The 25,418-nt window shown below is 49.7% G+C and overlaps 1 protein-coding gene across 1 annotated transcript in view; it reads left to right on the top strand.

The window, feature by feature from the left end:
• The first annotated feature begins 446 nt into the window (after positions 1-446).
• Positions 447-25,418, top strand: part of TMPRSS9 (transmembrane serine protease 9) — a 58,388-nt gene continuing 33,416 nt past the window's right edge. Inside the window, exon 1 of the mRNA XM_032625291.1 lies at positions 447-483. The gene's annotated coding sequence lies outside the window, so the exon portion shown is untranslated. The remainder of the gene's footprint in view (positions 484-25,418) is intronic.

Raw genomic sequence — 25,418 nt, 5'->3', positions numbered from 1 at the left:
CTGCCCACGTGGGCTCACCTGCCCAGGTCATGCCCTCCACCTGGACCTCACCGGCCTCCCCGCAGCTTCCAGAAAGCCGAAGGGTCCAGAACCCGATCTCCCCACGTGGCTCCCGCGGCACCGCCCGCCCACTCCCCTCCCTCTGCTGATGGGACCCACCTGGGCTCCTGACCAGGTGCGCAGGGCGACCCACACCCAGTTGTCCTTTCAGAGCCTCTGGGAGCTGGGAGCGGCCAGGATGAGTCCCAGGTGCGCAGGGGAAGGGGTGCAGTGGCGGGGCGGGCAGGGGAAGCTGGCGAAGGCAGTGCTGTTCGGGTGCGGGGGAGGGCGCCGCCCCCAGCCCCGGTTGATGCCCGGGTGGGGAGGAGGGCGGCTCCCCCACCCGGTGCCGCCCCCAGCCCCGCCCCATCCCTGAGCCTCTCGGCTGAGTCCGGGTCGTTTGCGGAGGCAGCCGGGCCGCGGTGCAGCCTCGGGAGGAGCGCGGTGAGTCCGGGGTCCCCCGAAATGAGGCGGCTGCCCTCTCCCCGCGCCTCGGTTCGCCCGGCCCGGGCGGGAAACGCGTCGGACTGTGTAGACGCCCTCGGGGAGTGTGACTGAGGCCGGGTCGTGTAGACACGGCCGGGCACCCTGCGTTTTTCGGCACCCCGAGGGCTCCCCAACCCCGACGGCCGCTTTCCCGCCTTCCCACCCATTAACTCGGCTAAACCCGCGGTGGGGCTGGGCCGGCAGGAAACGGTGCGCAGAGCCTGCGAGAAGGTTTCCAGGGATCTGGTGAGGGGCCCCTTGCTTTCCTCCCTGTGGCTTCTCTCAGCCAATCCCTTGCTAGTGAGTAAAAACACGACAAGGATTTGGGGGGTAACAGTTTGGGGAGGGTGTGGTCACAAGGCCTGAAGCTGGGCTGGGGGTCCTATGGGGGAGGGGCCGTAGAGTCCGCTGCCGGCGGCAGGTGTGGCGTGTGAGTGATTGTGCCTGTGATGGATTGTGTGAGATTGTGTGGTTACAGGCGCGGGGTTGCGTATGGCTGTGTGGGGTGGTGTCATTGCCTCTGTGTGTGCTGTGTGTCTGTGTAACTAGTGTGTGACCACGTGTGCGTGATTGCACTGTGAGGTCATGTATGATTTTGTGTGTGGTTGTGTGTGTGTGTGTGGACGCCCCTTCCCTGTTTCCTCGCCTGGGAAAAGGGGACGGAAGACCCTGGGAGCCCCCAGGACGTGGTGGATAGCCCTCCTGTCCCTCCAAACAGCACGTCAGGTGTTGCCCCTGATCTGCTCGCGGTGACGGACTGGAGAGGGGACCCCGCGGCTCTCCACCCCCAGGAGATCTGCGTGCTGTGCTGCGTGTGCACTTGGCAGGATTCTGAATGTTTAGGGTGGAAAGTGTGGAGCCGGGAGAGTCTCTGAACAGAGGCAAGCCAGGTGACCTTTGATTAAGTCTGGGCACAAGCTGCGCGCGGAGAAAGTTCTGCTGGGGTACCATGGCTGTCGGTGACAGGGCAGAGGCCCTGGGAGGGACCCGAGGCCGCGTGCAGGTGAGTGTGTCCTTCCTGGAGGAGGACACGAAGGTCTGGGCGCCTCCTTCCAGTTTCTGCAGTCGAGGAAGGAGAAAGAAACCAGCGGGGCGAGCGTGTGTGGGTCTGTGGCCGGGCACGTGGGGAGCTGGGACCTGAACTGGGGCGTGGCCGCTTGCCATCTGTCTTCCTGCCCTGGGGCAGGGTTTCGAGCTCTTGGTCCCCGTCCCCTGGGCTCACCTGCCTTACCTGGACCACAGGGGCCTGGGGGAGCCGTTCCTGAATTCTAAGAACTCTGTGTGGAAGAGGGAGGAGGGGGGAGGGGGAGGGAGACAGAGAGACAAACAGTGAGACAAAGGGAGAGAAAGAGGGAGCGAGAGACAGAGACAGAGGAGATAGTCTCTCCAAGCCTCAGCGTTCTCTTCTGTAAAGTGGGGATCATTGTGCCCGCCCCCTCCCCATGGGAGTGCTGGAAGGTCTGAACTAATTGACCTGAGGCTGTGAGCCCACACAGATTTTAGGCATGAACTTTCTGCCCGTAGCTGCTCGTGTTTCGGGCACCCATCCACATAAAAGTGAGAATGGGGAAACAGCTGTCCCCAGTTATTTGAACATGCGTGGCTCTAAAAGTAAGGCAGAGGGTTACGTGTTCTGGGTCTCTGGCTCACGTCGGCATCAGGCTTTGCCATTTTTCCCGCTTTATTAATTTAAAAAAGTGATTTCAGAGTAATTGTCATTGCAAGGGTGGTGCAGAGGATCCCTGTACACCCTTCACCCAGCGTCTCCTAGTGTTCAAACCTTGTGGCACCGTAGATCAAAACTAAGAAACTAAAAAAAAAAAAAAAAAAAAAAAAAAAAACTAAGAAACTGACATTAAAATGAACATAAACCACTCGCAGCCTACTTTGCCTGGATTTCCCCAGTTTTTCCACTAACACCTTTTCTGTTCAGGGATCCAATCTGAGATGCCCCACTGCATTGAGACCCTGTATGAATTTTTAAAAATTAATAAATTAATTTAGTTTTGGCTGCGTTGGGTCTTCGTTGTTTTGTGCGGGCTCTCTAGCTGCAGCGACCGGGGGCTACTCTTCGTTGTGGTGTGCGGGCTTCTCATTGCAGTGGCTTCTCTTGTTGCGCAGCACGGGCTCTAGGCGCGCGGGCTTCGGTAGTTGTGGCACGCTGGCTCAGTAATTGTGGCACACGGGCTCAGTAGTTGTGGCACGCGGGCTCTGCAGTTGTGGCACACGGGCTTAGTTGCTCCGCGGCATGTGGGATCTTCCCGGACCAGGGCTCGAACCCGTGCCCCCTGCATTGGCAGGCGGATTCTTAACCACCGCGCCACCAGGGAAGCCCCCCTGTATTAATTTTAACTTACAAGTTGTAAGTGATTGGAAGTTTCTTTTTTTAATCTACGTGTCTTTATCCGTTTTCCTGGGTATCGCTCGTGTTTATCAGCTTCTGGCCTCAACCGCACACCCCCCTCCCCCCCAGGATCTCTGACTCCTTTTCCTCTGTGCACGTTAAAAAGCTACAAAAACACGAGATATCATCACGGCAAATAGTTCTCTCACAAACACCTCTTCCTATGAAAACCTAACAAAAAGTCCACAGACAAAAAGGAAAAAAAAAAAAAAAGGCCAAGCTTATTAAATTTCCCAAAGGCTTGCTGAGTGATTGATTTCATGGAGTTGGGGCAATGGGGGAGGGGAGGTTTCCTGGCTGGATCTGAGCCTGAGAAGTAGGATAGGGAGAAACAGGAGAGGGTGTAGTGTAGACAAGAGATGCCTGTTCCATAGACCAGCGTTGGCTACCATGGAAGCAAAGAAGCAGAGACATACGGGATGGAAAACGGTGATTGTCTTGGATGAGTGGCAAGAGAAAAACTTATACAGAGAGATGGGCAAAGAGTTGAGAGTGAGGAGGGGAAGAAATGTAGGAGCCAGGAGCAGAGCTGGAATGAAGTTTGCGGTTTTATTAAAGTTGATAGTTGACTCTGTTTGGAAAAAAGTGATCCCAAGTGCTGTATTTCCCCTTGGAGAGGCTGAACCACTGTTTGAACCGACTAGATAAAATCGGTTGTTAAAGACAAGTGGAAGGAACTTCCGTGGTGGTCCAGTGGTAAAGAATCTGCCTTGCAATGCAGGGGACGTGGGTTCAATCCCTGGTCAGGGAACTAAGATCCCACGTGCCGCGGGGCAACTGAGCCCGCCCGCCACAACTACTGAGCTCACACGCCTCAACTAGAGCCCGCGTGCCGCAAACTGCAGAGCCCACGTGCCCTGTAGCCTGTGTGCCACAACTAGAGAAGACAAAGCCCACCACCACAACTAGAGAGAAGCCCACACGCCACAACGAAGAGCCCGCATGCCTCAACAGGGATCGCACGTGCCTCAACTAAGACCTGACGCAGCCAAAAAAAAAATAAAGTAAAGAGACAAGTGGAAGATTCACGGTGGGCGCTTGGTGGGCTGCAGGAGAGAATAAAGAGAAGGGAACAGGATGGACCACTGAGAATAGAGGGTGTGGTTCCTGGGAGGGAAAATGGGAAGCCAGGCAGAAAGGTCCTGGGGCCTGGAGTCTTGTGTATTAGTTAGCAGTTGCTGCATAACAAGTTATCCCCAAAGTTAGCAGTTTCAGACAAATATTTATTATGCCAGTTTCTCTGGGTGAGAATTTGGGAGTGATCTGTTGCGGGGGGTGTGGTGGTTCTGGCTGAGGGTCCCTCATAAGGCTGCCTCACCTGAGGGCCCGATGGGGGCAAGAGTTGCAGCTTCCGGGAGGCCCCCTCACGTGGCTCCTCCTCACGTGGACCTCCCAGGCGCTGTTTGAGGCTTCTCACTACATGGCAGCCGGCCCCGCACAGAGCAGGCGAGGGAAACCTCTGTGCCTTTTATGACCTACTCAGGAGTCTCACGCCATTTCTTCTGGTACTTTCTATTCATTAGGAGTAAATCAAGTCCAGCCCACACTCTAAGGAAGGAAACTTAGGCTCCACCAAAGAGAAAAGCGGCAAGAAATGTGTGGACCTCCTTTAAAACCACCACATCCCGTGACCTTGGGCAAGTGACCCTGCTCCAGTGTGCCTCTGTTTCCTCTTCCATCAGAATGCAGCTGGTCTTGTAGCAGGGTTGTGGTCATAAAGTAGGTAATGCATGTAAATATTGTCTAGCGAAATGCCTGCCACGCAGAACGTGCTTGTTGACTTATTTTTACTGAAGGCATTTTCTTTTCCCCGGTACATTTCCATCCTCTTGAGGAACGATATACCAGCTGGAGTCATCAAACCAGAACTCCCGGGAACTGTGAGATCAGGGTGCAGGGTAAGATGACTCGCTTTCTCCATACATATTGGGCTGTACTTGTTCTTTCCCTGGTTCCCTTTCCAGTGCTCAGCCGCTTCTCCCAAAGGGACTCGAGGGGGACTCCAGGCTCTGCACCTTGGCAGAAACCATCTTAACTTATACCCCCATGAGTGCAGCTGGTACAATTCAGGAGAAAACCAGCAAAGCAGGGGATGCAGCGGGGGAAGTGGAGGTGACAGCCATGAGGGTATAGGCAAGCTCATCAGGTAGAGGGCACAGCAGGTGCAAAGGCCCTGAGGCAGGACCGTCATGTCTGTGTATGGCTGGAGCAGAGGGAGGGAGCTGAGGACAGACAGCGGGTGAGACCAGGTCACTTGGGGCTTTTGCCCTGAACGAGAGCCAGGCGGAGGTCCGAGCAGAGGTGGATGTGGCCTGGGTCAGGTTTCAGCTGGCTCTCTGAGGCTGCCGTGTCGGTGGCAGCAGCTGGCCCTATGATAAGGCCTGGGAGACCTCTGCTTAGCCCAGGGTAGAGATAGTGCAGGTGGTCCAATCCTAGGTGCGTTTCAAAGGAGGAGCTGACAGCATTTTCAGGCCGATTGGATGGGGACTGTGAGAAAGACATCAGAATGAGCCTGGGGCTTTGGCGTCCGAGTGATCATAAGAGTGGAAATTCCGTCTGAGATGGGGAAAACTACGGGAGGAACAGATATTCTAGGGGCTGAGAAGGGCTGCCAGTTTGGCATGTGTCAGATCTGAGAAGTCTGTCAGTCATTGGATTGTGGTAACAGATTGCTACCAGTTTGGTGGCTTGAAACGGCTCGTGTTTATTATCTCCTGTTCTCTGTGGGTCAGGAGTCTGGGCGTGGCTTAGCCAGGTCCTCTGCTCAGGGTCTCACAAGGCTGTGATCAGAAGGCTGGCTGGGCTGTGTTCTTATCTGAAAGATGGGCTGGGGAAGGATCCAATTCCAAACTCGTGCAGGTTGCTGGCAGATGACCAGGAGCCCAGCTGGTGGGCACCCTCAGCTCCTAGAGGCATTCACAGTTCCTTCCCATACAGCCTCTTCCAGCAAGCCAACGTATTCACCAGGCCAGCCAGGAGGGTTTTTTGTTTTGTTTTGCTCTGTTTTTTTGGCCACGCAGCGCGGCATTCGGAACTTCCCTGACCAAGGATCGGACCTGTGCCCCCTGCATTGGGAGCACAGAGTCTTAACCACTGGACCACCAGGGAAGTCCACCAAGAGGGTTTTAAGTCTGCTAACACGGGGTCCTACAAGATATAATTTAGTCATGACAGTGACAACACATCACCTCTGCCATATCCTACTGCCTTTTATTTATTTATTTATTTTGGCCACGTGGCTTGTGGGATCTTAGTTCCCCAACCAGGGATAGAACCCGGGCCATGGCAGTGAAAGCACAATGCCCTAATCACTGGACCACCGGGGAATTCCCCATATCCTACTGCTTAGAAACAGAGTCCTGACCACAGTCAAGGGGAGGTGATTACACAGGGGCGTGAGCACCAGGAGGTGGGGGTCATTGGGGCGGGGTCACCTTAGGTCACCCAGAAGGAGGTTCCAGAAGCCAAGCTGAGTTGGGCATTCAGAAGATAAGTCTGGCCTGGAGCTTGGAGGCGTCAGGGGTGTTATTAAAACCACAGACCGGACGGGATCACAGGGGCCAGGCGCATATCTGCAGGTAGTCTGTGAAAATGTTTATTTAACCTTCAAGTGGTCTATTTTGTTGTTGTTGGCTGTGCCACACGGCATGTGGGATCTTAGTTCCCCCGACCAGGGATTGAACCCACACCCCCTGCAGTGGAAGCGCAGAGTCTTAACCACTGGACTGCCTGGGAAGTCCCTCTTTTGATTTTTAAAATGACAGCTGTATTGAGATATAATTCACATCTCATAAGATTCACCCATATAAACCAATTCAGTGGCTTTTGATATATTCACAGCTATATGCAACCATCATCACAATCAATTTTAGAGCATTTTATTGATTTTTTTTTTTTATGAAGTGGTCTACTTTTTAAACCTAAAAACTTTTTTTTTTAAAAAAAAGGCAACTAGGGGCTTCCCTGGTGGCGTAGTGGTTGAGAGTCCGCCTGCCGATGCAGGGGACACGGGTTCGTGCCCCGGTGTGGGAAGATCCCACATGCCGCGGAGCGGCTGGGCCCGTGAGCCATGGCCGCTGAGCCTGCGCGTCTGGAGCCTGTGCTCCGCAGCGGGAGAGGCCACAACAGAGAGAGGCCCGCGTACCGCAAAAAAAAAAAAAAAAAAAAAAAAAAATGCAGAAAATACTATTGATCTTGATTTTTTGTTTGTTTTTTATTGTAGTATAGTTGATTTACAATGTTGTGTTAGTTTCTGCTGTTCAGTAAAGTGAATCAGTTATACATATACATATATCCCCTCTTTTTAAGATTCTTTTCCCATATAGGCTGTTACAGAGTATTGAGTAGAGCTCCCTGTGCTATACAGGAGGTCCTCATTAGTTATCCATTGTATATATAGTAGTGTGTATGTGTCAATCCCAGTCTTTTAATTTATCCCTCCCCCCTACCATTGATCTTGTTGACGGAGGTGTTTGGTGTCCCCTGAGGCCAGTGTCTCATCACCCTGCCCCCGGCTTGGCCTGGCATCCTCCCTGGAGGCCCTGCACCTGAGGTTCCCTCTCTTTGGAAACAGACTCTGGCAGGCATTTGGGTGGCATTGAGGACACGTTGGCTTTACACCGAGCCTCTCCGTGGCACGTCAGGAGGCTGGAAACAGACACTGTTCCTGCCTCATTCACTATTATGGCTCAGGTCTCAGGGTCCCCTGGCTGAGCCCGTCCTTGGGACCCCCCCAAATGGCTCCAGACCCTCTCTGGCACGTGAAGACAGAGGGGGAGGAGGGTGACCAGATACCCGGATTTCCAGGTTAAAATTAGAAGAGTCCCAGGCAACCTGGGTTGATTGGTCACCCCATATGGGGGTGACTTGCTCAGTGTCACCCCATCACTGCCTAGTTGGGACGAGAGTCAGGTCATAAGATGACAGTGGGGGATGTTATGGGGGAGGGGATGCTGTTGCATCCATGGGCTCAGCTGGAGACCTCAGAGCTGACCCTTTGCAGTCTGGTTCTGCAGTCTCTGTGCTGTAGTCATATGTTCTACAGCCCTTTCCTTTTCTTTTCTTTTTTCTATTTTTTAAATTTTATTTTTTAAGCTTTTAATTTTATATTGGAGTATAGTTGATTAACAATGTTGTGTTAGTTTCAGGTGTACAGCAAAGTGATTCAGTTACACATATGCATGTATCTATTCTTTGTCAAATTCTTTTCCCATTTAGGTTGTTACATAATATTGAGCAGAGTTCCCTGTGCTATACAGTAGGTCCTTGTGGGTTATCCATTTTATTTATTTATTTTTTAAAAAAAAACATTTTTCTTTTTTTAATGAAATCAATATTGCTTCTTTGTAAATTTATTTATTTATTTATTTTTGGCTGCGTTGGGTCTTTGTTGCTGCGTGCAGGATTTTTCTAGTTGCAGTGAGCGGGTCTACCGTTCGTTGCGGTGTGCGGGCTTCTCATTGCGGAGCATGGGCTCTAGGTGCACGGGCTTCAGTAGTTGTGGCACGTGGGCTCAGTAGTTGTGGCGTGCCAGCTCAGTAGTTGTGGCTCGCGGGCTCTAGAGCTCAGGCTCAGTAGTTGTGGTGCACGGGCTTAGTTGCTGCACGGCATGTGGGATCTTCCCGGACCAGGGCTCGAACCCGTGTCCCCTGCATCGGCAGGCGGACTCTCAACCACTGCGCCACCAGGGAAGCCCCGATTCTAAATATAGCAGTGTGTACATGTCAATCCCCAGCTCCCTAACTATCCCTTCCCCCCCCCCTTCCCCCCAGCCCTTTCCTTTTCCATCCCTGTATCTGGGCCGGCACGTCAGATCTTCCAGAAGGATCCGTATCCTGGAAGCTTTCACGGGTCATTCCCGTAACCGGGGACAGCATCTCCCGCCTACTCCTTTCTCTCGCTTTACTGCTGCACAGTCATTCTTCAGATCTGCCTGGGGTGTTCTCACGTATCTCTCAAGCTGAGGCGGTAACTTATCCTCCGACATTGCTTTTAGAAAAATAAATTAGTCCTCAACCCGTCAAGGGCGCTCTCTCAGCCCAAGGTCTCCGTGTGGAGCCAGCAATCACCTCTTCGGTTTTCTCTGATTTCTCTTATCTTCCCTCCTTCTACTCTGCTTTTGTATTCCACCCCCGATCTTTGAAAATAATAAAAATAAAGCAAATTCTAGAAGATATTTTGCCGTCTGAGATTAGGGGTGTGTAGGATCTTCTTGAATCTTCCATCCCTTTGCCTCTCTCTTCAGGGAAACACCCACTGGCCCGAGCCGGGCTGTCTCCATTACATCTGAGTGAACGGGGAGAGATACATCCAAACAGGCAGGTTTGTTTTTTGGTCTACCCAACACCAAATAATTTGTCTGAGCTGACTTTTTTTTTTTTTTTTTTTTGCGGTACGCCGGCCTCTCACTGCTGCGGCCTCTCCCGTTGTGGAGCACAGGCTCCGGACGCGCAGGCTCAGCGGCCATGGCTCACGGGCCCAGCCGCTCCGCGGCACGTGGGATCCTCCCAGACCGGGGCACGAACCCGCGCCCCCTGCATCGGCAGGCAGACCCTCAACCACTGCGCCACCTGGGAAGCCCTGAGCTGATTATTTTTTAAAAACCCTAAATGGACTTTACAGGGACTTCCCTGGTGGTCCAGTGGCTAAGACTATGCGCTCCCAATGCAGGGGACCCGGGTTTGATCCCTGGTCAGGGAACTAGATCCCACGGGCCACAACTAAGACCAAGCACAGCCAAATTAATAAATAAATATTTAAAAATAAATAAATGGACTTTACATCTTGCTGAGAAGTTTATTTCAATCTAGAAATAGGGGTGTTTGGGGAAAGTTGGGTTTCAAATGGACTTTACGTTATGACTGAAGACAGATAATTAGCAGGGGATCAATCCAACCTTCTGCTTTTTGTGCCTCAACATTAGATGGAAGATAAAGCAACCCAGAGACGTTGCTAGTTGGAGGGTTTTGGTCCACTTCTTGCAAAGCTAATAAGCACACTTCTGTTTCTCCTTTGGTAGAAGTGTCAGCTTTTCACTCAAGAAACAAACACTTCTGTTTCTCCTTTGGTAGAAGTGTCAGCTTTTCACTCAGGAAACAAACACGTTTTCTGCACCAACTGTTTGCAAAGACTTTGCAGGGAGATGAGGGTAGGGGACAGGTGTGGAAGGCCCTTCTCTGTCCTTAGGAATATATGAGAGTCTGGAAGTTTCTGTAAACCAGGTGCATCCCTGTGGTACTTTATAATCACTTTCCCAGCCAGGGGGTCTGCTGCCTCGCATCACTGTTTTCTACTTGTGTGAAGTCATTTTACCAGCACCAAATGTTCCTCTTTCTTGTGTCCACAGTCACAAGGAGAGACACAGACTTCCACCCTGTCCACTCTGTGCTTCTGTCTCTCAACAATTATTTTATGGAGGTAAGATGTGTGCCACATAAAATGCACCATCTTAACCATTTTTAAGCGCGCGGTTCGGTGGCATTAAACACATACACATTGTTGTACAACCATCCCTACCATCCATCTCCAGAACTTTCTCATCTTCCGAAACTGAAACTCTGTCCCCACGAAACAGACTCCCCACACCCTCCCCCAGTCCCTGGCCCCCACCATCTACTTCCTGTCTCAGTGGAGCCAACTCCTCCAGGGACCTCCTGTGAGTGGGATCAGACAGCATGTGTCCTTCTGTGTCTGGCTTCTCTCACTGAGCATCACATCTTCAAGGTTCATCCACGGTGTAGTGAGTGTCAGAATTTCTCTGGGAGCAGAATAGACATGGAGTGACTGGTGGTGGGAGCGGGTGATGGTGAATGATGAGCCTGGGGCGGGAAGTCAGGGCCGAGATTTTGAATTTGGTGCTAAGGGCAGTGAGTAGCTACTCATAGCAGGGGGGTTGCACGATCGTATTTGTATAGACCAGGGTCTCCCCCCCGAGCACTGCTGACATGGGGTCCAGATCATTCTCTCTGTGGGGGCCACCCCAAGCACGGTGCGGTGATGGAGCAGCATCCCTGCCCCCACCCCCTTGATGCCAGGAGCCCCCAGTCGTGACCACCACAGATGTCTCCAGACATCACCCAGTGTCCCCTGGGGGCAGGCTCAGCCCACAGGAGACCCCCTGATCTAGGCACATCTCTCCAGTTGTCTGAAAAATGGCCAGGTGGCGGCAAGCCTGGGGTTAGCAAGACCACCACAAGCCCAGGGAAGGTGGACAGGTCGTGAGAGCGGGAATGGCTGGGTGGCGCCCCTGGACAGGAGGAAGGAGGTGGAACAGCTAGATTTGAAGGTGACCAGCAAGGAAGAGAAGAAGGATGAAGAAGTGACAGGAGACCCCAGAGGCTGGTCTAGGGTATCGGGGGTGGGAGAGGTGGTACCCGAGAACTCAGGAGAAGGCAGGTAAGAGGCTTGTCAGGGGAGGGACACCCCATCCCGGGGACATGCTGAGCTTCAGGGGGAGGCATCCAGGTGTCCATTCCTGCCTGAAGCTCCAGAGAGACATGAGCTGGAAACTTCTATTTGGGGATTGTCAGTGGATAAAATGATCCTTGCTGAGTTGGGCTCTCCTTGGGAGGGAGAAGGGCTTTTGCAGGGACTGTGGTATGGATGCCACTTACAAATAGTTTGACGAGCTTTATTTTATTTATTTATTTTGTGGCTACTTGCGTTGTCCCATCAAGATTTGTCCCCCAAAGGAGGCCAGTATTGAGAACACGAAGACCTCAGGTGAGGCTCCACTTGGAGACAGAGGAGTCTCCAAGTCTTCCAAGCGCACTTGGAAGGTGCGCTTAGGAGGGAGGTCCTCTCCTGACCACCGGCTGTGCATGGGTCTGCCCAGGCCTCATGGGAATGGGCGTCCCTGTGTGTGGGGAGGCGATGCCATCTAGAATTTGGAGAAGCCTGAGGTCATGTTGATTGAGCGCTCTCTTTTTTACAATGGTGGAAGAGGTGGTGAAGGGCTGTAGTGTCCTTGTAGAAGTTACTGCTCCCTGCTTTGGTTTGTCCAAGAGCCATAAATCTTGATGTCCTAAGAGAGAGAACCCCAACTCGAACCAGTTCAAGCAAAGGTTGGCTCCAGTGCCTGGGCAGTCCAGAGGAAGACCTGGCCCCAGGCAGGGCTGGGTCACTCTATCTTGTCCCGTGAGGTCCTTCCCTGGCTGTGCCCCCTACATCTACCCAGGCTCTTCCTTCCAGATTCACCTCATCCCTCCTTCCTGTTAGAGGCCAAGATGGCAGCCAATGGCCCCAAGCCTAGCCATGACAGCTTAGGAGCCCCACTGGGAAGAAGGCTGCTCCCTCCCACCTATTATTAGTTAAACCCTATGAAATTGATCATGTCCTGTTGTTTTTGGCCTACCGAAGTGGCAATTTTATACTGCTAAAATTCAAGGAAGAAATCTGGTTGGCCTACTTCAGTCATGCAATCTTTTGGACCAATCACTGATGGGGGTGGAGGGGTGGGTACTGTGATTGGCAGGCCTGGGTCCAGTGTGGCCCAATCACTGATGGGGGTGGAGGGGTGGGTCCAGTGTGGACCAATCACTGATGGGGGTGGAGGGGTGGGTACTGATGGGGGTGGAGGGGTGATTGGCAGGCCTGGGTCCAGTGTGGACCAGTCATCAATAGGGATGGAGGGGTGATTACTGTGATTGGCAGGGCTGGGGGCCAGATGGGTGGGGCATCATGACTGGGGCATCTTTTCTTCCCCCAAAGAAAGGGGAGCATTGGTTCCCGCCTTTTCCAGCTTCTAGAGGCACCACATCCCTGGCTCGCGGCCGGTCCTCCATCCTCACAGCCAGCAGCGCAGCATCTGCCGTCTCTCTCGGCCTCAGACCCTCCCGCCTCCCTCTTATAAGGACCCTGGGATGACGCTGCCCCCCCCCCCGGGGAATCCAGGGTCCTCCCCATCTCAGGGGCCTCAACTTAACCCCACCTACAAAGTCCCCTCTGCCCCATGACACATTCACAGGTCCCAGGATGGGGACGTCTTCAGGGGATGTTATCTTGCCTGTCACAGTGTCCAAGCAAAATGCCGTTTCTGTGGAAGGACCTGGAGACGCTGTCAGATGTTTTGGACCAAACAGTCACTGCCTTTTCTGGTTCCAAGGCAGATTTTGGAGCCTGATTTTTATCTGCGCTCCACCAGGCTTGCCAACAGCTGGGTGAGGTTTCTGTGCCCTTCGAGGAGGCCGAGCTGGGGTCGGGCCGGGTCACAGATGCACTGGCGCGCATCCAGCCCAGCGTTTGCTGGACTCGGAGGTGGGGCGGGGCTGGCCCTGAGGGTGGCCTGGCCTCTCCTAAGCTTCCTTGTTTGTTCACAGATACTCGCTCTTGGCCTCCACGTTCTGGATGTTTCTGTCTGTGAACAGTTTTCCCTTCTCACATCTCCGCTTCTGGCATGTCAGTTCCTCTCCCTCTTAATTCCTTTCTATCTATTTTTATTGGGGTAAATTATACATAACATGAAATTCACCATTTAACCATTTTTAAGTGCACAACTCAGTGGCATTAAGTACATTCACACTGTTTAGCAACCATCCCCACCATCATCTCCAGAACTTTCTCATCTTTCCAAACTGAAACTCTGTCCCCGTGAAACACTGACTCCCCAGCCCCTCCCCCAGCCCCCGGCCCCCACCATCTACTCCCTGTCTCTATGGATGTGACTCCTCCAGGACCTCCTGTGAGTGGGATCACACAGGATTTGTCCTTCTGTGTCTGGTTCTCTCACTGAGCATCGTGTCCTCAAGGTTCATCCATATTGTAGCAGGTGTCAGAACATCCTTCCTTTTTAAGGCTGAATAATATTCCACTGTTTAGATGGACCACATTGTGTTCATCCATCATCCATCAGTGGACACTTGGGTTGCTTCTACCTTTGGCCATTGTGAATACGCTGCTGTGAACGTGGGTGGGCAGATATCTGTTTGAGACCCTGCTTTCCTTTCTTTTGGGTGTATGTGTACCCAGGAGAGGAATTGCTTTAGCGTATGGTGGTTCTATGCTTAATTTTTTTTTTTTATGCTGTACGTGGGCCTCTCTCTGTTGTGGTCTCTCCCGTTGTGGAGCACAGGCTCCGGACACGTAGGCTCAGCGGCCATGGCTCACGGGCCCAGCCGCTCCGTGGCATGTGGGATCCTCCCGGACCGGGGCACGAACCCGTGTCCCCTGCATCGGAAGGCGGGGACTCTCAACCACTGTGCCACCAGGGAAGCCCTATGCTTAATTTTTTGAGGAACGTCCAGACTGCTTCCCAGTCAGCTGCACCATTTTGCATCCCCAGCACCAGTGCACGAGGGGTCTGATTTCCTCACATCCTCAGCAGCCCTTGCTGTTTTCTGGGTTTTGGTGATAGCCGTCCTAGGGGGCGTGAACTCTGTCTTTTTAACTCTTTTCCTTCGTGAGGCCGGCAGGGCCCATTACAAGATCAGAGGTCACAGTCTCCGCGCAGGACTGTCCTCGATTCTGAGATCAATTGCAAGTTCAGGGATGTTCTGGGTAAACTGTGTCCCCCCCCGCCGAAATTCATATGTTGGAGTCCTAACCCCCCCAACTCAGAAAGTGGCCTTATTTGGAAATAGGGTCTTTGCAAATGTAATCAGGTTAGAGTGAGGTCATTTGGGTGGGCTTTCAGCCAGTACAACTGCTGTCCTTATAAAAGGGACATTTGGGTTGTTTCCACAGCCTGGCTATTGTAAATAGTGCTGCTATGAACACTGGGGTGCATGTGTCTTTCTTTTTTTTTTAATTTTATTTTGGCTGAGTCGTTGCTGCGTGTGGGCTTTCTCTAGTTGCGGGAAGCGGGGGCCACTCTTCGTTGCGGTGTGTGGGCTTCTCATTGCGGTGGCTTCTCTTGCTTGGAGCACAGGCTCTAGGCACGCAGGCTCCCTAGTTGTGGCATGTGGGCTCAGTAGTTATGGTTCACGGGCTCTAGAGTGCAGGCTCAGTAGTTGTGGCACACGGGCTTAGCTGCTCCGCAGCATGTGGGATCTTCCCGGACCAGGGCTCAAACCAGTGTCCCCTGCACTGGCAGGCAGATTCTTAACCACTGCACCACCAGGGAAGCACCGCATGTGTCTTTTTGAATTATGGTTTTCTCTGGGTATATGCCCAGTAGTGGGATTGCTGGGTCATATGGTAGCTCTATTTAAACCTCAATTGCCAAGCAGAAATAGAGACACAGACGTAGGGAACAAATGTATGGATACCAAGGGGGAAAGGGGTTGGGGGGGGGAGGAATTGGGAGACTGGGATCGACACATATACACTATTGATACTATGTATAAAGTAGACAACTGATGGGAACATACTGTATAGCCTAGGGAGCTCTACTTAATGCACTGTAGTGTCCTAAATGGGGGGGATATGTGTATATGCATGGCTGATTTCATTTTGCTGTGCTGTAGAAGCTAACACAACATTGTAAAGCAACTGCATGCCAATAAAAATTAATTTTAAAAAGTGGACATTTGGACATAGACACACACAGGGAGAATGCAATGTGAAGATGGAAGCAGAGGTGGGGGTGATGCTGCTATATATAAGCTAAGGGACATCAAAGATCACCAGCGACCCCCTGAAGCCAGGAGAGAGCCTGAGACAGATTCTCCCTCGTGGTTTCAGAGGGAGCTAGCCCAGCTGACACGCTGACCTCTGACTCTTGGCCTCCAGAACTGGGAGGTGACAAGTGTCTGTTATATAAGGCAGTGGTCCCCAACCTTTTTGGCACCAGAGACTGTTTCGTGGAAGACAACTTTTTCATGGACGGTGGTGGCAGAGGGATGGTTCAGGCGGTAATGCGAGCAATGGGGAGCGGCAGATGAAGCTTCCCTCGCTCGCCTGCCGCTCACCTCCTGCTGTGCGGCCCGGTTCCTAACAGGCCACGGACCGGTACTGGTCCACAGCCCAGGGGTTGGGGAACCCTTGATATAAGGCACCCCGCTTGTGGTGCTTTGTCATGGCTGCCCCAGGAAACTAATAAGGGGGGTGGTTCCCAAAACCACCCTGAGGTTTGACAATTCACTAGAAAAACTCAGAAATCGCTTAGAGCTGTCATAGTCATAGTTATGGTTTAAGATTAACTGTAACAGTTAGAGGGGTTAAGATTATCAATTAAGATGAACCAAAGGGAGAAACTCACGGGGCTAGTCCAGCTGTCTGAGTCCCTTCAGGCTGCTATAACAGAATACCCAGACTGGGTGGCTTATACACAACAGGCATTTATTTCTCACAGTTCTGGAGGCTGGGAATCCAAGATCAAGGCACTGGCAGGTCTGGTGTCTGGTGAGGCCCTGCTTCCTGGTTAGTAGATGGCTGTCTCCCTCCCTTCTGTCCTCACATGGCAGAAGGGTCCAGGGGGCTCTCTGGGTGGGGGTGGGGGTCCCTTTATAAGGGCACTAATCCCATTCATGGGAGCCCCACCCTTATGACCTAATCACCTCCCAAAGACCCCACCTCCAAATACCATCACATGGGAGGTTAGGGTTTCAACATAAGAATTGGGGGAGGACACAAACAGTAGTCCACAGAATCAGGAGAATCACCAAACATGAAGTGATGCTGTCCTCTCCCCGTGCACTCAGGATGCATTATTCTCCTGGCATTGATGTGTGATAACACCCATGGAGTATTGCTAGTCAGGGCATTTCCCCCACGCTACAGGGTGAAGAGCTTTCACTGGGCATAACTGATTCATTGACTGTCCATGTGGTTGACCTCAGCCTCCCAGAGATCGCTTCTCAGAACCAGAGGCAAAGGCCAAAGGTTTTTTGTTTGTTCGTTTTTGTTGTTGTACTTTTTCTTTTTAGAATGTTCTTCCTATTTTATTTTTTACCTCCCATTGTTTTGTCATTAAGTCATATAATATGAGGAAATGTCATAGGAAATAGGGCATGGGTTATGTAGCTCATTAGGAAACCCACAAGAACCTTCTGATGACTTAACAATCCAGTTCGCTTACAGGGCAATTTTATTGGCAAAGGCCAAAGTTTTGACTACACGTCCCCATAAGGAGATATCTCTACCCCCTTGAATTCCTACCCCTTTCTCTTCCTGATGGATTTGCCTTCTCAGACACTTCTTAAGGAAAAACTAAGAGAAGAGAAAGCAGTTATGATGACCCATGTGTACTCCTGGGACTACTTGTGGAAAGATGGGGTTTTGCTTGGGACAGAAAAACCCAAAACGTGGCCTTCTCTGCTGGGGATGCCAGGATCCTGGCAGCTGACCTCAGTGCAGTGAGTGCTGTTGGGGGGCCGAGCCTAGAGATTTGTGCTTACCACAGAGGGTTGAGACCCCAGTGACTGCAACATTGAAATCAATGCCTGTCCAGCTGTCCGACTTGATGTAACATGGATGGTGATTGCCACGTCTTTGCCTGTAAGGGCTGCTTTGACTGCATCCAGGATTTTTTAAAAAATATTTATTTGGCTGTATCGGGTCTTAGTTGTGGCATGAGGTATCTTCATTGCCGCATGCAGGATCTTCATTGCGGCATATGGGATCTTTTAGTTGCGGCATGCAGGATCTTGAGTTGCGGCACGTGAACTCTTAGTTGCAGCATCTGGGATCTAGTTCCCTGATCAGGGATCAAACCCAGGCCCCCTGAACTGGGAGTGTGGAGTCTTAGCCACTGGACCACCAGGGAAGTCCCTGCATCCAGGATTTTGATGTGAAGCATGTTCACTATCATTCAGTTCTAAATATTTTATTAATTTAGCTATAATTTCTTCTTGGAATTATTAATTCACTAGAAGTGATTTTAGATTTTCAGTCATAATTTTCTTGTTATTTCTAGACATCTCATTTAATTACACTGTGGTGAGAGAAGTGGTCTGAGAGAGTTTTTGGGTTTTGTTGAGACTTGCTTTGTGGCTACTGTATGGTTAATTTTTGCAAATATTCCACGTGTGCCTGAAAAAGGTAAGTTTGTTCTCTAATGCCGTGAACATATATTTCCATTAAACAAGATTGTCTGATGTCTAGCTTGCTATTTGGTACATATGAGGTTAGAATTTTTATCTCTTCCATTTTGTGACTTTCACTGTTTACAAGAGACCACTTAAAACACCTGATAGCTTTAAAAAAAAAGTCTAACCTGACAAATTCTGTCTTTTACCTTGTAAATTTAGTACATTTGCACTTTTTCTTTCTCTTTTTCTTTGTTTTCCTCCCTTTTTCTTTTATATCTTTTTCACTGTACTTTTTTGGAAGTCATCCATTTTAGTTCTATTATTAAAGTTACCCTTAAAATGTTCATGAATGCTTCACTTAACAGATTTGGAATTGGTCAATAGTCTCCCCTGAAACTTAATGTCTTTTAAAAATATGTATTTATTTATTTATTTTTGGCTGCATTGGGTTTTTGTTGCTCTGCACAGGTTTTCTCTAGTTGCAGTGAGCGGGGGCTACTCTTCGTTGTGGTGCACAGGCTTCTCATTGTGGTGGCTTCTCTTGTTGTGGAGCACCGCCTCTAGGTGCGTGGGCTTCAGTAGTTGTGGCACGCGGGCTCGGTAGTTGTGGCTCGCGGCTCTGGAGTGCAGGCTCAGTAGTTGTGGCGCACGGGCTTAGTTGCTCTGCGGCATGTGGGATCTTCCTGGGTCAGGGATCGAACCCATGTCCCCTGCATTGGCAGGTGGATTCTTAACCACTGAGCCACCAGGGAAGTCTCTGAAACTTAATGTCTTTTGACTGCAATCATCCCCTCTGTCTTGTGTGCTAGTTCCACCTTGGTTTTTATACATCCCTAATTGGTCATTATTACTATTTTATACACATAATGCTTATTTAGATGTTCCCACATGTTCACCAGTTTCTGGGCTCACGGTGCTTCCTGCTTTTTACATCTTTTCTGTAAATTCAATTTTGTTCTCCCCCAGATACATCCTTTAGTAGCTTTTTCAGTGAAGGTCTGTTAGTGGTTAAGTTTCTAAGTCTTTTCCTAGAAATGTCTGTATTACATTCTCTTCCTTGACTAAATGGGTTTAGGCATATAATTGTTGATTGACCTATTTCCTCTCAGCAATTTGAAGATATTATTCTCTCCCTTCCAGTTTCTTTTGTTTCTGATGAGAAATCTGCTATCACTCTTTTTCTTTTTTTAATATTTATCCATTTATTTGGCTGTGCTGGGTCTTAGTTGTGGCATGCAGGATCTTCAGTTGCAGCATGTGGGCTCTTAGTTATGGCATGCAGGAGCATGGAATCTTAATCACCAGACCACCAGGGAAGTCCCAAGAAATCTGCTATCACTCTGAATCAGCCTTCCTTTATAGATAACCTGTGTTTACTTTCTGGTTACTTCTATAATTTTCTCTTTGTTTTTATTCTGTGGATCATGGTGCTTTTCAAATCTGAGGATGCATGTCTTTCAACAACTCTAGAAAATTCTCAACTAGTTTCTCTTATAATATTTCCTCTCTTCCCTTTGTCTAGTCTCTCCTTCTGGAACCCCTGTGAGATATACAGTGGGGCCTTCCATTTTTTCTGTGTCCTGTATCTGTTAACCTCTGTCACAGGTTTTCCATCTTTTTACTTCTCTTTGCTGCATTCTGGGTAATATATCTGTCTTCTGAGTCATTTATTTTTTATTCATCTGTAGCTGTTGGGTAACCCATCTACTGAGAATTTAATCCTAATGACTATAGTTTTCATTGCTGGCACTTCCATTTTTTTTAAGTTGTACCCATGTTTTCATGAGATCATTTGTCATATTTTCAATTATTTTATGTCTGAACGAATTTTAAGCATACTTGTTTTATAATCTCAGATAGTTTCACTATCTGAATGTCTTCAGTGTCTAGTACTGCCTTCTTGTGTCTGCTGATTCTTCCGGATGGTGGTTTTTTCCCTCGTGTGTTTTGCAATTTTGAGGTGGGGAGCGTATCCTCAGCACGCTTTTATCTGTGGGAATCCTGCAGAATCTGAGATGAGGGTGTGTCTCTCTTGAAAGATTTTGTTTTACTTTGTTTTTCTGTCTTCCACCCATTGGGTTTGACTGCTTACAAGCAGAGGAGTCACTGGGTTTTCCTGGTGAAAGGTTAGTCTGGCTCTAGTGAAGATAATAAAGTGGAGGGTCCAAGTCACTGTAGTCATTCAGATTCGAGGTGGTGACAACTTGCACTAGGCAGTGTGGATAAAGACAAATGACAGATCCTAGACCAAGATCACCACACTGTGGCCCACAGGTTAACTCCAGCCCATTGCCTGTTTATGGAAACACAGCCCTACCCATTTGTTTACATGTGCCTGGTACAGCTTTCATGACATAATAGTAGGGTTGAGTAGTTACAACATAGACTGTGGGACTACAAAGCTGAAAATATTTACTCTCTGGCCCTTTGCAGAAAAAGTTTAATGACCCCCATTCTAGAGAAATTCAGGTTATAAAATCTGCAGGACTTGGTGACGGACAAGGTATGATAGGGGTAATTACATTCATCCCTCAGTATCTGAGGGGGATTGGTACCAAAACCCGCCATGGATACCAAACCCCACAGATGCTTAAGTCCCTTATATAAAATGACTTAGCATTTGCATATAACCTATGCAATCCTCTTGTATACTTGAAATCATCTGTAGATGACTTATAATACCTAGTACACTGTAAATGCTGTGTAAATATTGTAAATACAATGTAAAGGCTATGTAAATAATTGTTGGCATGTGGCAAATTCAAGTTTTGCTTTTTGGAACTTTCTGGAATTTTTTTCCTGAATATTTTCTATCAACTGTTAGTTGAAGTTTTGGGTAAAGAACCCATGGATATGGAGGGTCGACTGTAAGTGAGAATTCAGGGCTTGGGCAACTGTGTGGATGAGAGAAGGTTTGGAGAAAGAAAATTAGTTTAATTTGGGGCAGGTTGTGTTTAGGTGTTGCCTGTGGGGTGACAACTGACTCTGTTTGCCCGGAATTGAGGGGCTTCCTGAGACGTGGGACTTTTGTGGCTAAAACAGAGAAATCCCGGGAAAACTGAGACAGTTGGTCACTGTAGGTGTTGGCAGGATATCTAGAGAGAGGGAGTGTCAAGATGGGAGTTGGAAATGCTTTCTAAATTTGCTTGAAACTAAACAGCTCCCCGTTGCTGAGAGCAGCCCTGGGCTGACAGCCAGCAATGAAATGGGACCTCAGCCTTAACATCACAAGGAAGCAAATTCCAGCAACAACAGGGAGCTCAGAAGTGGATCCTTCCCCAGCTGAGCCTCTGGATGAGAATGAAGCCCAGCTCACACTTTTTTTTTTTTTTTTTCTTTGCTGTGCTGCACGGCTTGTGGGATCTTAGTTCCCTGACCAGGGATTGAACCCCGGCCATGGCAGTGAAAGCACTGAGTCCTAACCACTGGACAACCAGGGAACTCCCCCAGCTAACACCTTGATTGCAGCTGAGTGAGACCCAGAGCAGAGGACCCCTAAAACGTGCCAGAATCCTGACCTGCCGAAACCATGAGAGAACGAATGTGCGTTGTTTTCAGCAGCTATGTCTTGATGATTTGTTTCATGGCAGTAGTTGACTGACACACTTCCTCTGAGATGGCCCTTACTTTCTCCCTCCTGCCACAGGGCTTTTACATATTTTGTTCTTACTACGTGGACATCTGTTGCTTCCACTGGGCACTTACTGGATTCCTATTTATCCTTTCGAACTCACATAACTCATCCCCCCGCCCCGCCCCCGTCAGGAAGGCTTCCCTGGCCCCCTGTCTAGATCAAAGCTTCCTTTTTACAGAGACTCAAAGCCCCATGGATGCATCTCTCCTTTCCAGCCTTTATTGTAGCGGCAATTTTAATTTACTTGGGTCTCTGTCACTAAGATTTACGCTCTATGAGCTGAGAATCACATCTGTCTCATTCAGGGCTGGGCACCCAGCACAGAGCAGCCAAGCCTGGCCCTTTGTAAATATCGGATTGATGGAAACAATGAATGGAGCTTCTATATTCAATGCTAAATAGCAGGAGGCCCCTTCTGTGCCCTAATGACAGTGATGACAAGACAATTTAGAGAACACAGAAATCCTTAGAAAACCCACGGGGTCGGGGCGGGGTGGGGGTGGCAGGATCGTCTGGGCTTGAGTGAACGTAGTGTGTGTGTTTGTAGGGGGCGCTGTCAGTGAGCTCACACACTACATTTGAGTTTCCAGCCCTAATCACAGAAGTGAATCTTGGTGTCTTTGTCCTTAAAACATTTCATCAAGTGATTCTTAGAGATTCTCTGGCTCCTCGGAAGGCAATTTAGCTCAAGTGTAAGAATAAAGGGGTAAGTGTTGTACAGCCTCGCCCGCCCTCCACCCCTGCACAGCTCCCCTTTTTCACTGACTCCGGTTGGTGGCAGTGAGGCACAGAGTGGCTATTCCCAGCCGAGATATGTTATCCTGATAGGATGGGACATTCTGGCTGGGCCAGATAAATTTGAACTTCAGGCAAACAGCAAATACTTTTCTTTTTCTTAGTACAAGTATGTCCCAAATTTTGTGCAAGACATATTAGCAACTGTATGAGTCATGGTTCTCCGGAGAAATAGAACCAATAGAATGGAGAGAGAGATGCACACAGAGAGACAGACAGAGAGACAGGAATCGGTTCACAGCCATGGGAGCTGGCAAATCTGAAGTCTGCAGGGCAGGCTGGAGACCCAGGGAAAAGTTGCAGCTCAAGTTCAAAGGCTATCTGGAGACAGAATTCTCTCTTTTTTGTAGGGGCGGGGGGAACCTTGGTCTTTTCTCTTAAGGCCTTCAACTGACTAGATACGGCCCACCCACACTACAGAGGCTTATCTGCTTTACTCAACGAATTAAATGTTCATTACATCTTCACAGCAACATCTAGAATCATATTTGACCAGAAATCAGCACCATGGCCTAGCCCCATGGACACACAAAATCAACCGTCACAGGGTTGTTTATGTCTTGTCAATCTGAAATTCAAGTTTGACTGTATTTTTTTTTTTTTGGTAAATGGATGGTCACAACAAAAGCAACAATGACTGCAATTACCAAACACAAAACACACTGACACTGTGTCATGATATTGACATTCAGTCCAGGAATCCTCCACTGTAACGGCTCCTTTACTTTGCAGTGAAAATCGATTTGTATATTTTTTTGCCTCTGAGTCCTTGTGGGATTTTTTTTTTTATTCAAACAGAAAGTCACCAGAATTATAGTCATCCTCATTGGTTCACTCGGTCCCATGTAATTCATTTTTTTTTCGTCTTGATCTTTTGTTGGCACTTTTATGAGTTCATCCGTTTTCCATCAGAGTTCTGAAAACGCTTCTTCATTCAATTCAGCAGTACAGTCCGTTACCAGAAGGTTTGACCGTATTTTATCTGACACCCAGGCCTGCCGTTCATCTGTACGGGCCTCAAGAACAGCTCTACTCCCTCCAGAGAAGCACCTGGCTGAGTGGGCACCTTCATGGAGCCCTGTCAAGGGAAATGGAATGGGATTGTCCCCCCATTTCCTTCTCTGTGGTGTTCAAATGGGGAAGAGTGTGTCAGAGGCCAGGTATGAATCATTCTCCGCCCACGCTGGACCAGCACCCCCGGGGGAGCAGAGGCAGAGGGGAGGTAATGAGATCCAGCTCTGCAGAGATGTAAAGGTGATTCATCCCCTCTGGAGAAAAAAGCTTCTCTGCAGGCTGAGAACGCGCTGGGTTTGGAGCAAAGGTCTGTTCAGGTCTCATGAATGGAAGAGAATTATCCAGCAGGGGGCTGGGGATGGCTTAACACATTCAAGGCTCTTTTAGTAGCGAGTAGCAGAAATCAACAGCCTTAAGTGAATCTGTTGGCTCTTGACCCAGAGAAGTTTCAGAAGCAAAAGCGCCAGAGCTCAGCCTGCTTCTTGGAACTGAGATCCTGAGATCCTGGATCCTGGAGAGGAGAAATCAACCAGACGGCAGGCGTTGCATTCTGCCCATTAGACAGAGGAGGAAGCTGGATGCCAGAGTTGTTAGATCGCACAGCTATTCTTACCCTGCATCCTCCCTAAAAACGAACCCAACGGTTGACTTTCAAATAGCATTTAATGGGTGAAGTGGCAATGTATTTACTTTCTATGCCACGAAACAATATCACCACACACTTAGTGGCTTAAATCAACACACATCTATTACCTCTCGGTGTCTGTGGGTCGAGAGTCTGGGCACGGCTTCGCTGGGTCTGCTGCTCAGGGTCTCCCACAAGACAGCAATCAGGGTGTCAGTCGAGGCTGCCGTCTCATCCAAAGTCTCAACTAGAGAAGGATCCACCTCCCAGCTCACACGGTTGTGGGCAGAATTCAGTTCCTTGTGGTTGCGGGACTGAGGGCCTCAGGTCATGGCCGCCATCTTGGATTCTGTCTACCATGGCGTTCCTTCCATCTCTCAGGGGCTGACGAGCTCTCAGGTTGTGTTTAGTGGGCCAGGTTACCACGGTGCAGTATTTTGTGGGCCACCCTGGGGTGAATCCACCACCCCAAAGAGAGTGAGCCGCCAGCAGAAGGAGGAGGCTTCTCTTCCGGCACCTGCATTGTGACAGCAGGGCAAACTCTGACATTCATATTTGCAAATCCTCTTCTGCGTCAAAGCATTAGTGATGACTCACCAGCTGGGGATGGCCTTATGCAGGATGGGCAGATGTTTCGAAAGGGCCAGAGAGTAAATATGCTCAGCTTTGCAGACCAGATCAGTCTCTGTCTTGACCACCCAACTCCACCACTGCATCACGAAGGCAGCCAAAGTTAATATATACCTCTGGGTTTCTCAGACTCAGCACCACTGATATCTTGGGCTGGATCTTTCTCTGTGTGGGGCCATCCTGGGCACTGTGGGTGTTGAGCAGCATCCCCGGTCCCCACCCATCAAATGCCGGGGGCACCCCCAGTTGCGGTAACCCAAAATGTCTCCAGACATCGCCATGTGTCACCACTGGGGGCAGAATTGCTCCCAGTTAGGAACCACTGATGTCATCAAATGGACATATCTGTGTTTCAATAAAACTTTATTTATAAAAACAAGGTGTGAAGCCAGCCAACCCTGGACTAGACATTTACCTTTAAGATGAGGTCAGGACTTCCCTGGTAGTGCAGTGGTTAAGAATCTGCCTGCCAATGCAGGGGACATGGGCGCCACAACTACTGAGCCTGCTCTCTAGAGCCCACGAGCCACAACTAGTGAGCCCCCACACCACAACTACTGAACCCCAAGCGCCTAGAGCCCATGCTCCGCAACAAGAGAAGCCACTGCAGTGAGAAGCCCACTCTCACCGCAACTAGAGAAAGCCCGTGTGCAGCAACGAAGACCCAACGCGGCCAAAAATAAATAATAAATAAATAAATAAAAAATAATAAAGATCAAGTTGAGATCTGACCAAAAAAACAGATAGATGAGGTCAGTACACCCTGGGGCTGTGTTGCCAACCACAATGCATTTAGAAAACGGTCTGATTGTGTTCTGTCCACTGGGCACACCTGGGAAACCAAAACCCAATGCAGGTGACTATTCCACAAGCTGTATTCGTTCA

The sequence above is a fragment of the Phocoena sinus genome, chromosome 3 (assembly GCF_008692025.1).
Source record: "Phocoena sinus isolate mPhoSin1 chromosome 3, mPhoSin1.pri, whole genome shotgun sequence".
Taxonomy (NCBI): Eukaryota; Metazoa; Chordata; class Mammalia; order Artiodactyla; family Phocoenidae; genus Phocoena; species Phocoena sinus.
This window is presented reverse-complemented; position numbering and strand designations above follow the sequence as displayed.